Source organism: Dioscorea cayenensis, chromosome 6 (genome assembly GCF_009730915.1).
Source record: "Dioscorea cayenensis subsp. rotundata cultivar TDr96_F1 chromosome 6, TDr96_F1_v2_PseudoChromosome.rev07_lg8_w22 25.fasta, whole genome shotgun sequence".
Taxonomy (NCBI): Eukaryota; Viridiplantae; Streptophyta; class Magnoliopsida; order Dioscoreales; family Dioscoreaceae; genus Dioscorea; species Dioscorea cayenensis.
Window position 1 is genome coordinate 10,138,909 of NC_052476.1, and position 13,191 is coordinate 10,152,099.

General features: G+C 39.6%; 1 non-coding gene across 1 annotated transcript; it reads right to left on the reverse strand.

The window, feature by feature from the left end:
• Positions 1-6,036: 6,036 nt before the first annotated feature.
• Positions 6,037-6,143, reverse strand: LOC120264162. Its single transcript, XR_005537334.1, has one exon. It is a non-coding gene; the product is annotated as a small nucleolar RNA R71 (small nucleolar RNA).
• Between the last annotated feature and the right edge of the window lie 7,048 nt (positions 6,144-13,191).

Below are 13,191 nucleotides of genomic sequence, written 5' to 3' on the forward strand. Positions count from 1 at the left end.
TGGTGCTCCTCAAAATATGAAAACTTGAAGCTTTACAAAGAAAAAGTTATGGAGTACCACGATAGGCATATCAAGCAGCCTAAACAATTTCATGAGGGAGATCAAGTGCTGATGTTCAACTCTAGCTTGAAATTATTTCCAGGGAAGCTCAGATCATGTTTGTCAGGTCCATACACGGTTACTCAAGTCATCCCACATAGAGCAGTTGAGGTAACCCACCCTGAAAATTGCACTTTTAAGGTAAATGGGCAACGTTTGAAATTATACTTCAATAATAACATTCCAAAGGCTACCAGGGGGTGCTTCAAACTCTTTGAACCCCCGAGAGGTAAGTGATGAGGTACGTTAGGCTCGTGAGGCTAAACAAACGCTTCTTGGGAGGCAACCCAAGCATTCGGAGGTGTTTTCTTGCATTTTTCGTATTCTAGGTCTTAGTTCATTTCTATTTTCGTATTTCTTAACCTTTTTTATTTTTGAATAAGTTCATTCTCACACACTTTGCACATTGCTCTCATCGATTTTATTGTTGATTAATCATGCAACTTCTTGAGAAACTCATGTTTTGGTGTTATTTCATGCTCTAGATCGCGGTTTTACTCGTTTCATTCATTTTTGGAGAAGTTTCAAAGCTTGCCATATCATTATTTCATCATTTAGAGCAAGATTTTGGGGTTTAGAGAGCATAATTTAGTCATACGTCCATCCACAGCCCGTATGGAGGCCGCATGTGCCATTTGGGGCACCAAACAGAGGCTCGGGTGAGCCTCATGCGGCCCCCATACGGGGCCGCATGGGGGCCATCTGCCCCCTTATCTAGAACACCGAGAGAAGCCTCTCGTTCCATAATGACCCTATACAGGCCACATGGGGGCCGCATGGCCCAGTTCTTGCCCATTTAACCATCTCTCTTCTCTCTCTTCCATTCTTTTCTTTTCTCTCTTTTTCTACCGAATTTTTCTCTTCTTTTTCACCAATTTCTTGGCCAAATCATCCCATTTTTTCTCCTAAAACTTCTCCTCATCCATTGTAGACGTCGATCTAGTGGTTTTCCTAAAGTTTAACACAAGTTTTCTCAAGATTTCGTCGGTATGCTCTTTCATGCCCTAGTTTTCTCTTTTTCATTATTTTTGCATTCTTGGAGTTTTTGTGTAGATTGTTTCAAGCATTTTGCTTGGTTTGGATGATGTGAATGTCATGGATGGATTTCCATTTGAATTTATGTAAAAAAAGTTTCAATTTTGGGAATATGGGGAAACTCTTACTGCATGAATAGTGACCATACAGCCCCATACGGTTGTATGGCCACTAAACCTTGTTTTTCATCATTTTTCCCTATCTCTTGTATCTTGTTTTGATTTATCTTGAATCCCTCTAAGCTTGATCAAAGTTTATCTTGGTTGTAGGGATGCCTAACACCAAAAGGCTCGCTTCCAAACACCTAAGAAACACCACACCGTCACCTACACTCGAGGAATTTGTCTTCAAGTTGACACATTATCAAGAAAAATACGATATTTTTAAGACAAAACCATTTGGAATGGTGTGCTATATTGATTGGGGTCTTGTGGAAAGTTTTGGTATGGAAAACCAAGTCAAAGGATGGTTATCGCATAATTGTTGGGAAAAATTTATTTGCAATCGATGGACCATCCTTTTGCCATCTAACTTTTGAGGTTTTGAGCACTTTTGAGACCAACTACACCAGACTGTGATGAGTAGCAGCCCTCCTAAGCATGGACACTTGTTATTTTCTTTAGTTTGTTCTGTTTAGTGTGCTTGTTATTTTGATGAGTTGGCACGGTTCTTACCCTACCAACTTGTGGTGTACAACTTTATTTTCCTTTTCATCTATGTGTTTTGTTGACTATTCCCTAGTTTCTCCCTTGTGTTTGTATTTGTAAATTTTTGTGGAATGATGATGTCCCCTTTTTGCCTCACAGGACATTAAGGGAATTTGGTGAGCTTTCCTAGTCTGAAATGGTGGTCGGACAAGACATGTATTGCTCACCACACCTTTTGTCAAGTCATACCTCACGTTGAGCACAAGATGAACCAGGGAAGTTTGTTTTCATCCTCCTCTATTATTTTCTTTGCTTCATCTATCATGCTTATCATGATTAGTGTACACTAAGGGCAATGTACAATAGTAAGTGTGGGGATGGGTGTATTTCATGTGTTAGGACCATTGTTTACATGCTAGTGTTACCTATGATGGCTTTATTCATTCTTATAAGATTCTTTTAGGTTGGATTAATGATTGATGTGAGTTACTTGTTTTTATGCTTTATTAAATATTGTTTCACCCCTAGTATTGTCTTATGCATTGAATTTTCTATCGATGCCTTCGGAATAGCCAATGTGACTACTCTAACTCTCTTGTATGCTTAACACACTACTTTGAGTACTTGGCCTTAAAACACTAAGTTCTATCCTTCAATATACTTTTAAGAACTTATAAGTCTTCTTGAGCTAATCCTAGTTTTGTGGCATGTAGAGTACTCTGAAGATGTGATCTAGGATGAGATTGTGAAAAAAAAATTGAGTCTATGTTAGTATTCCTCTGCTAGTAATGCATGAATGCATCTATGTAGACTGTAATTGAGTAGTTGGGTGGGTCTTGTACCTAACTAGCATTGCACCCTCTAGAAAGATTTCAAAATGAATTTGGTGCAGTCTACATTAGTCGAACTAAAAAAAAAGGATGAATGATGAAATGAAAATAAAAACCCTAGTGATCTTTTTTATTACCTACCAGAGGTTTTGAGAAGAATGAGGATTCAGTTTCAAGCTATAGAATTAGAAGGATCTTACTTGGCTATTGAAGTAGCACTTAGTAGATTAAGACTTAGTATTCTTTTTATGTGGAGTGATTAGCATCTAGAGCTGTACTGATTGAAGTCCTTGAGCTAGACTAGATCAGGGCAAATGAGATAAAAGGTTCGCTTACACGGCACAGACATATTAGGGGTAAGACAGGGTATTTTTATTATGCTTATTGACTATAACTTAACATCTATTTATCATTGTCCATTGCTTTTGGATTCTTATACTTGCTTGAGCCAGATGTAATGCATTTAGCCACTTATGAGTATCTTTGTTTTTCATGAGTTGTTTGCTTGGGGACAAGCAACACTTTACTGTGGGGATATTTGATAAGTGTCTAAATGTAGGTATTTTCTTATATGTATTTTATACACTTTGCATGTATTTTATTGAGGATTGATGCCCATTTTGTGCTTAATTGTGTACTATTTGCTTTGTCGGGTACACGAAAACTATGGAGAACACGACGATATCATTTAGGCAGAAAAAAGAAGGACCCAGTCGAGGAATTTCTATAGCAGAGTTACTATAGTAAACACGGTAGCAGTGGGATTGTTTGAAGCAGCCTGTCTAGAACTTCATGCGGCCCCCATATAGCCCGTATGGAGGCCGTATGAAAGCCATATGCATGCCTTATACACCCCCACAGGAAGCGAAAATCTATGTTTGGAGTGGCATATGGCCCCCATACGGCCCGTACGCTGTGAAGGGTATAAATCCATATATCTAGGGCAAAATGGGGGACTTTTTGGACAGATTTGGAGAGGTCTTCTTGGAGACTTCTCAGGAGGCTTTGGGCAACCTTGGGAAGAAGAAGAACGGCAAGGAAATGAGGAGATCATCCAAGGGCAAGGTCAAGGGCTCTCAAGGCAAGAAGACATCATCATTCAAAGGGGAAATCGACAACTATTTGAAGGAAGGAGACCCGCGGCTAGAAGAAGCGTCATTCGGCATTCTTTTGGTGGGGGAAGCATCATTCGGCACATTTCTGCCTCCTCCTTCACCATTTCATCTAGGGAGTATCATTTATGAGTTTGCTTTGTGTTTTACTTGACTTTATTGCTTGTTGTGGTATGATGACACACTAGACCCCGAGGGCACCGGATGTCGGTAAACCTTGGGGCTTTTATCATGTATTTTGGATGATTGTTTGTTAATTCCATGCTTGGGTTATTTTGAGATTTAATCCATTGTTTTCATGCTAAGATCTACACTAAGGAGAAATCTGTGGTTTTTTTATGAGTTATACATGTAGATGTGATCTACTCGCATGTATTAGATCGTGAATGGATTAGAAGGGGATACCTGTATGAACACGCTGAGAAATTGGGTTTTGGTAGCCCTCCATGTTTTAGGGGAAACTTAGGATGAGTTTGTCCCTATTTTGAGATTTCCTTGTTTTTAATGCAATCATAGAAATGTGGATTTAGTAGAAATTCCTATCAACATTTGCATGGGATTAGGGTTCAATACGCCAAGAAATTGGTGTTGTTCTAATCTAGAAATCTCTCGGTCCAAATGACCCTTGTATCTTTTGTTCATCATCATGAATCATGATAACCCCTCAAGGGGATCCGCATCCATTGCCCTTTACATTTCATTGTTATTATTGCTTACTCATTGCTTGTTCTCTCTAATTTGTTATTAAACCTGCATTTGATTTTAATTGCATCTAGTAGAGTAAATCCCTTCACTTAAGATGTTAGGCTAGATAATAAGCCAAGAAGGAGTAATAGGAGATCCTTAGCCCCGTGGAATACGATCCTCGTGTCTTTACATGAGGTATTACTTGGCAATCCCGTACACTTGCGGGGAAGCAATCATTAGACAAAGCTAGATTGGAGAAGGTCGAGAGGGTGAGTGAAAAGATAGCGGAGCGTCCCCTTTCCACTCCAATGTGATTTATCTTACATTCATTTCCTAGAGTTCTTTGCCATCACAATAGAGTGAAGTACTAAGAGAGGAAGTCCGCTAGGGCTTAGTTGCGTGAGCAATAGAGTGAAGCATTGAAGTAATCCTTAGTATCTGGGGCTTAATTGTGACTAGGGGCCTTTCGCCTGGACCAAATGGTTAGGTCTACATATAGGAATAGGGATTATCACTAGAAATCTCTAGAGCGTCTTCCAACTTTTCATAGTATGAGGTGTTGAGACTGATTGATTTCTCTGCAGAGGCATAGTGTAGAGTTAGTCATGGTTGATCTTAGGTTTGGGACCATGTATCTTATGATGTCCATGACTTATTGAGCATTAGTTAGGAAGCATAATAGTTGGTTTTGTACTTGAAGAGATAATCCTAGGTGAAACATTATCCGAGTACCCTACTTCTTATTGATTGCCTTTCCTCTCACTTATTTGTGACTCTCTTTCTTATTTCTTTTATTTTGTCTACATTACATCTTACCAACACAATTATTGTTTCATCTTTGCTTGGTTAAGTAGTAATCTTGGTGTTTTTATTCCCTACTCCCTGTGGATACGATACCCACTCACATGAGATTTATTACTTTGATAAACCTGTATACTTGCGGGTCACACGGAAGGGCTGTGTCAAGTTTTTTGTGCTGTTGCCGGGTAGTAACCATTTAGAGATACTTTGCTATCTTAGCTATTCATTCATTCATTCTATTTCACATCTCCTTATTCTGTCATCGTTTTGGTTTGTTTTCTTTCTTTTGGTGCAGCTTCAGGTTATGACCCGAGGGAACCCTTCGATATTCATTAAAGGTGATCCTGAACTTGAACGTACACTCAAAAGAAGGGTAAAGAACCTATGCAAGGACCGTCCAATCAAGCTGAAATAGAAGTTGAAGGGTCAGACAATATGGCAGAGCAGAATGAACATTAGATAACACTTTCCGACTATGCCAGACCCTCAGTTTTGGGCACACAATCTAGTATTGTGCGATCCCCGATTATAGCTCCAAATTTTGAGCTAAAGCTGGCATTCATCCAGATGATTCAATAGTCAACTCAGTTCAATGGTTTGGCCGATGAGGATCCAGACAATTACATCGAAAACTTCTTGGAAGTTTGTCACATGTTGAAGATCAATGGAGTTTCTGATGATGCTATCAGATTGAGTGTTTTCCCATTCTTTCTCAAAGGAAGAGCCAAGTAGTGGATTTATTCCTTGCCAAAAGCATCCATCAAGACCTGGAATGAGATGGTCGAAGCTTTCCTTATAAGATAGTTCCCTTTGGGAAAGTCAGCAAAGCTACATAATGAGATATTGTCGTTTGCTCACATGGAGCTTGAATCCTTGTTTGTGACATAGGAGCGATTCAAGGATCTCTTGCCGAAGTGTCCACAACATGGATTTCCCGAATGGATGATCATTCAAACTTTTAACAACGGGTTTAATCCAAGTACATGATAACTTCTAGATGCCGCCGTAGGAGGTACAATGGGAAGTAAGACCCCTGATGATGCCCGACAGTTGGTAGAAGAAATGGCCATGAATAGCTACCAATGGAATGCAAGGGAAAGGAAGAAAGTGGCCAGACTCCATGAGATCGATGCAGTTATATCTTTGGCAGCCTAAGTAGAGGCATTGAGCAAGAAATTGGATACATTGACTTCAGCGAGGGTGGCCACTATCACGAGTTTTTATCCAAAGTATTGATTTTTCATATTTAGTGTTGAAATTTACCTTACTTATAAAATACTCTTCTTGCATGCTTTGTGATAAGTGTTTATGTGATAAGAATGTGAAGTGTTCTTTCCTTATGATGAGCATTACTTTTATCAGGTTTTAGTGCTAATATGTGTGCATTCATGTTACTTTCATGCATATAGGGTTGTGAAGCCGAATGTTAGAGAAAGAAGCCAATGTAGATCGTGAATGCACCATTTGGAGGAAATCTTGAGAAGGAGCAAACACAAAGACATAAGTCAGGTTCAAGATGCGAGAATGTGTGCCAACCTCCTCGTATTCAAGTTATAGCACAATGATTTGGAGGGGCACAAACGCAGTGACATTCAAGTATTTTGGCTTGTGCATATATAGCAAGATCTCCACTAATATAGCCATTTATTGAAAAACCAAAGCGATCTACGATGTAAACGTGTGTCCGTTTATGTTACCTCAATAAAAATATGGATTCGGGAGTATTTCAGACCTACTATAGCATGGCACTGTAGTAAACACTGTAGCAATTCATTGTATCAGTTACTATTCATAGCCGGCCGAGAAAAGTGAATTCTAGAGAATACACACGGGCGTGTGGAAATTATCCACGCCCGTGTGGAAATTCCACACGGGCCGTGTGGAGAATCTACAGGGGCGTGTGGATACCTGATTCCAGCCCTATTTAAGGCCGATTTCAGCCCCGATTTCAACATTCTTTTCTCCATCTTTTCTCCAACTTTAGAGAGGGCGGCGGCTAGGGATTGGAGAGGTATTGGCTAGGGATTGGGAGAGGTTCTATGGCTCTGAAATCATGCTCCATTTGGAAGAAGATTAGTGGGAGAGCTTTCATCGGCACCGATCAGGTGAGGTGTATCCTATGGAGGACAAAGGGACCCTTGGACGAGTAGAGGCTTCTCCACAAGACCATCGTCATGACTACCGAGGGGGATTTCTATGGATTACTTGTTTTACATTCGATTTCATTGATTGTAACTAGCTCCATGGAGAGCTAAACCTCCTAGTGAGTACTTGGATTTGTGAACCCTAGGATGTGTTTGTTTCATTAAACCTTGTTATATTGCTTTCATTAATTGATGTGTTAATTGAGTTCTAATCTTGTATGCTTGATTGTTTGAATACTCCCTTAGAGTGACACTAGGGTTAAGAGTTCTTTTTGGCAACCCTTGTGAGTGAGTGACACGCCACGAGAGTTAGACAAAGCTAGATTGGAGAGGGTTGAGAGCGTGAGTCGAGAGGTAGCGGAGCGTCTCCTTTCCCCTCCAGTGTGATTCATCCTACCTCCATTTCCTCAAGTTCTTTGTGCTCATAGTAGAGTGAATGGGCTAATGATGACCTTCTACTGGGGCTTAGTTGCAGAGGTATGGAGTGAAGTGTTGAAGTGAATTTAGCACTTAGGGCTTAATTGTGACTAGGGACCTTTCACCTGGACCAAAGGATTAGGTCTACATCTAGGAAGAGGATTTATCACTTGGAATCCCTAGAACACATTGCGATTCTATATGAGTGCGAGGTTGAGAGATTGTTCAATTTCTCCTCCGGAACATGTATAGAGTTAGGCATGGTTGACCTTAGATTTGGGATCATGTATTGAAGGATCTCCATGACTCATTAATGCATTAGTTAGAAAGCATATTAGAGGGTTTTTGCACTTGAAACAATTATCCTAGGCGGAAAAATATCCGGGTACCGCATTTATATCGATTGCCTTACCTCCCCTTTACTTGTGCCTTCTCTCTTGTCTCTTTTACTTTTATTTACATTACATCTTGTTACACAACTATTATTCACTATTCATTTAGTTAAGAAACAATTCAGGTATTTTTATTCCCTACTCCCTGCGGATACGATACCCACTCATCTGGGATTTATTACTTAGACAAACCCGTGCACTTGCTAGACATACGCAAGGGGCGTTGTCACTTTGGTGAATCTAAGGCCAAGCACTTTCAATATTTCCTTCTTCTATACTTCAATGTTTTATTTTTGCTTGAGGACAAGCAAAAGCTTAAGTGTGGAGAAGTTTGATAAGTGCTTGTGTGTTAGTAATACAAAGTATTCTTTTCTTGCGTTGAGCATTACTTTTATCAGGTTTAGCACTAATACATGTGTATTTGTATTACTTTGGTGCATGTAGGGTTATGTAGCCAAATGTGTAAGAAAGAAGCCAATGTAGATCGTGAATGCACTATTTGATAAAATCTTGGAAGGAACAAATGCGAAGACACAAGTTGGGCTCAAAGATACGAGAATGTGTGCCAACCTCCATGTATTCAAGCAATTACAATGAGTTGGAGAGGCATGAAAGCAGTCACATTTGCGTATCTAGACTTGTGTAATGATATCAAGATCTTCACTAATGAGGATTTTTATTGAAGAAGCAACACGATCTACGGCATAAATGTGTGCTAGTTTTGTTGCCTCGATGAAAAGTGTGAACCGGGAGTGTTTTTGGCGGGTAATGTAGCAAATCACTGTAGCAATTACTGTAGCAGTTAATATTCATAGCCTGCAGAAAATCAAAATTCTGGAGAATCCACACGCCCGTGTGGAATTTCCATAAGGGTGTGTGGAAATCCCACAGGGGTATGTGGAACATCCACAAGGCCATGTGGATGTCCGATTCCAGCCTATTTAAAGCTCCGATTCAGCCCAATTTGAGGATCCTTCTTTCTATCTATTCTCCAACTCATGAGAGGATTGAGGCTAGGGTTTAGAGAGGTATTGGCAAGGCTTTTGGAGTGGTTCTAAGGCTTTGACACCGCGTTTCTCTTGGAATATAGCTATTGGGAGAGCTTTCATCAGCACTAATCCGGTGAGGTGTGCCCTAGGCTTGATGAGGGAAACTTTGGAGAGGACGAGGCTACTCCACAATACCATCGACACAACTACCGAGGGGGTTTTCCTATGGATTACTTGTTTTTACATTCAATTTTACTATTGATTGTGTCTTGCTCCATGGAGAGCTAAACGCCTAGTAGGTACTTGGATTTGTGAACCCTAGGATGTATTTGTTTCATTAATCTTTTATTATGCTTTCCTTAATTGATGTTTTAATTAAGTTCTAATCTTGAATGCTTGTTGAATGATTTCTCCTTTAGAGTGACACTAGGGTTGAGAGTTCACATTCGTAATCTTTGTGAGTCAGTGACACACCATGGGGGTTAGACAAAGCTAGCTTGGAGAGGGTCGAGAGGGTGACTCGAAAGGAAGCGGAGCGTCCCCTTTCCCCTCCAGTGTGATTTATCCTACCTCCATTTCATATAGTTCTTTGTGGTCACAATAGAGTAAAGTACTATGAGACAAATGCCACTGGGCTTAATTGCGTGAGCAATAGAGTGAAGCGTTGAAGTAATCCTTCGTAGCTAGGGCCTAATTGTGACTAGGGGACTTTTGCCTAGACCAAGGCATTAGGTCTATATATAGGAATAGGGTTTATCACTTGGAATCCCTATAGCATCTTGCAACTTTACACAGTGTTAGGTGTTGAGACTGATCGATTTCTCCGCCAGGCATAGTGTAGAGTTAGTCACGATTGACCTTAGGTTTGGGACCGCGTATCTTAGGATGTCCACGACTCATTAAGCATTAGTTAGGAAGCATAATAGTTGGTTTTGCACTTGAAACGATAATCCTAGGTGGAACATTATCTAAGTACCCTACTTCTTATTGATTGTCTTTTTTCTCACTTATTTGTGCCTTTCTTTCTTATTTCTTTTATTTTGTCTACATTACATCTTATCAACACAATTATTGTTTCATCTTTGCTTGGTTAAGTAGTAATCTTTGTGTTTTTATTCCCTACTCCCTGTGGATATGATACCCACTCACCTGGGATTTATTACTTTGACAAACCCATGCACTTGCGGGTCACACGTAAGGGGTGTATCAGACCTCAAGAAAGCCACTGTTGACCCCGAGATTGACCCTGAGATGGCTCATTTTGGAGGTGATTTGATCTTTTTTTTACCCCTATACTGTCAGGATACATGGGAGGTATAAAAGCACATTTATTGGGATGAAAGGGAGTTTTTTGGGTAGCCATAACTTAGGGAAGAAAAGGAAGAATGAAGACATCTTGAAGAAAACTTTTCTTGAGGCTAGAGAGGTGATCAAGGGCTTGGACTTCAAGGGGAGAACTTACAATCAAGGATGGAGGAGTCCAGGATCATTCGACATTTATTTGGATAGAGGAAGCGTCATTCTGCCGGCCTTGTTCTTCTTCTTAATCATTTAGACTAGGGAGTGTCACTTGTGCATTTGTTCCTTGTTTTTCTTGATCTTGCTATACTTGTTTGTATAATGGTACACTAGACCCCCAAGGCCACCAGATATAGGTGAACCTTGGGGGGTTCATCATGTATTTTGGATGCTTTGTCTTTAATTGAAATTCATTGGGTTGATTTATGGTTTAGTTCATTATTCTTCATGGCTATAACTATTAAATGGAGAGATCCATACTTTTTTATTGAGTTGTACAAGTAGATGTGACCTAGTCACGTGTATTAGATCCTTAATGAAAAAAAAGATGTTTTCTTGTATCAACATAACTAGAAATTGGATGTCGGTAACCCTCTGAATCTTAAGGATAGACTTAGGGTTAGTGTATCCTTATTTTGGGATCTCCTTGTACTTAATGCAATCATAGGGATGTTGGTTAGAGAGAGATTCCTATCAACATTCGAATGGTATTAGAGTCCAATTACCAAGAAATTGAGGTTGGTCTAATCTTGAGATCCCTCTATCTAAATCACCCTTGCTATGCTTTTATCATGCATCCATATATCATGATGACCCCTCAAGGGGAACCTCATCCATAGGCCTCTGTATCTCATTGTTGCTCTTGTAATCACTTGTCTTGCTTTGCGATTCCTATACTTGTATTCGTTTACGTTCTTACATGTATTAGAGTAGTTCACCATGTTTAAGTTGTGAGGTTAGATAATAAGTGATGTAGGAGTAATAGGAGCTCCTTAGCCCTATGGAATATGATCCTTGTGTGCTTACACGAGGTATTACTTGGTGATCCTTTACACTTACAGGAAAGCAATTATGTTTTTGGTGCCATTGCCGGGGAACTAAGGAATTCTTGGAAACTTCTAGCTTATTGCTCTAACCATTATTCTTTTCTTTTATTTCTTCTTTTCTTTTATTTTATTTATTTTTGAGCTTAACTTTCTATATCTTTCTTGAATTTGCAAGGTACTGTGCATGGCAGGAGCAAATCCATCAAATCTAATTGCTCCAGACAGTAAAATTGAAAGAACCTTACATCGAAGACTAAAGGAAGTTGGAAGAGGTTCATCATGGCAAATTTGGATTCTGCACAAGGTAGTGAGCAAGTTATGGTTGATATTTGCCATGATTGGATACCACCTAAACAACACTTATCCCACATACAAGACAATCCTTTTTGTATATTTAAACCATGGGAAAGCTCGGTTACAATAAATGAAAATTATATTTGGAAGAAAATGCTCACAAACTTCATGAATTATGGATGAGTTCCACCGAAATAAGAAGTTGATATTCCAACCTACTTAACCGTACTGGACATAGCAAAATTCCAGGCATCTCATTCAAATCAGGTGGCTGAACCTTGCAAAGATCAAAGGGAAAAGACTGAGTGTAAGGTGCACCTTGTGTATGGCATAGATGATAGTTCGGAAGAAAGCTCAATATCTGCAGAAGAAGAGAAGCCAGAACAAAGTGATATGCTGCTGAATAAAAATTTGAGACCTTCAATAGAGGAAACACCTGAACTAGAATTGAAAATGTTTCCTGAGCACCTTGAATATGCCTTTCTTGTGGAAGAAACTCAACTTCAAGTTACCATTTCCTCAAATCTTACAGTCGAACAAAAGAGAGATTTGGTGAATGTCTTCAAAAAGCACAAGAAAGCAATTGCTTGGAAGATACCTGACATTAAGGGGATAAATCCTTCATTCTGCACTCATATAATTCTGATGGAGGATAATCATAAAATTTCAGTCTTTCCACAAAGAAGACTAAATCCAAACATGAAGGAAGTAGTTAGAGCAGAAGTCATCAAAATTCTTGATGCGGGCATTATCTATCCAATTTTTGACAGTGAATAGGTGAGCCCAGTGCAAGTAGTACCTAAAAAAAGAGGATGACTGTGATCACCAATGAGAAGAATGAGTTAATTCCTACTCGAACAATTACGGGATGGTGTGTCTGCATTGACTAAAGAAAATTAAATGATGCTACCGAGAATGATCATTTCTCGCTACCATTTATTGATCAGATGCTTTAGAGGCTTGCTGGCCATTCATACTACTATTTTCTGGATGGCTTTTCAGAGTATTTCCAAATTCCCATTGCACAAGAAGAACAAGAAAAAACCACATTCACATGTCCTTATGGAACATTTGCATACCATCGAATGCCTTTTGGCCTATGAAATGCCTCCGCCACCTTTCAGAAATCCATGATGGCAATTTTTGAAGATATGGTGGAAGACTTCATGGAGGTGTTCATGGATGATTTTTCTATGTTTGGTGACTCCTCTGAGATATGCCTCAAGAATCTAGAAGGTGTTCTTCCTCGGTGTGAGGAGACCAACCTCATACTAAGTAGGGAGAAATACCACTTAATGGTTCAAGAAGGGATAGTCCTGGGTCACAAAATTTCCAAGAAAGGAATCGAGGTAGAAAAAGAAAAGATCTCCGTAATAGAGAAGTTGCCTCCCCTAACCTC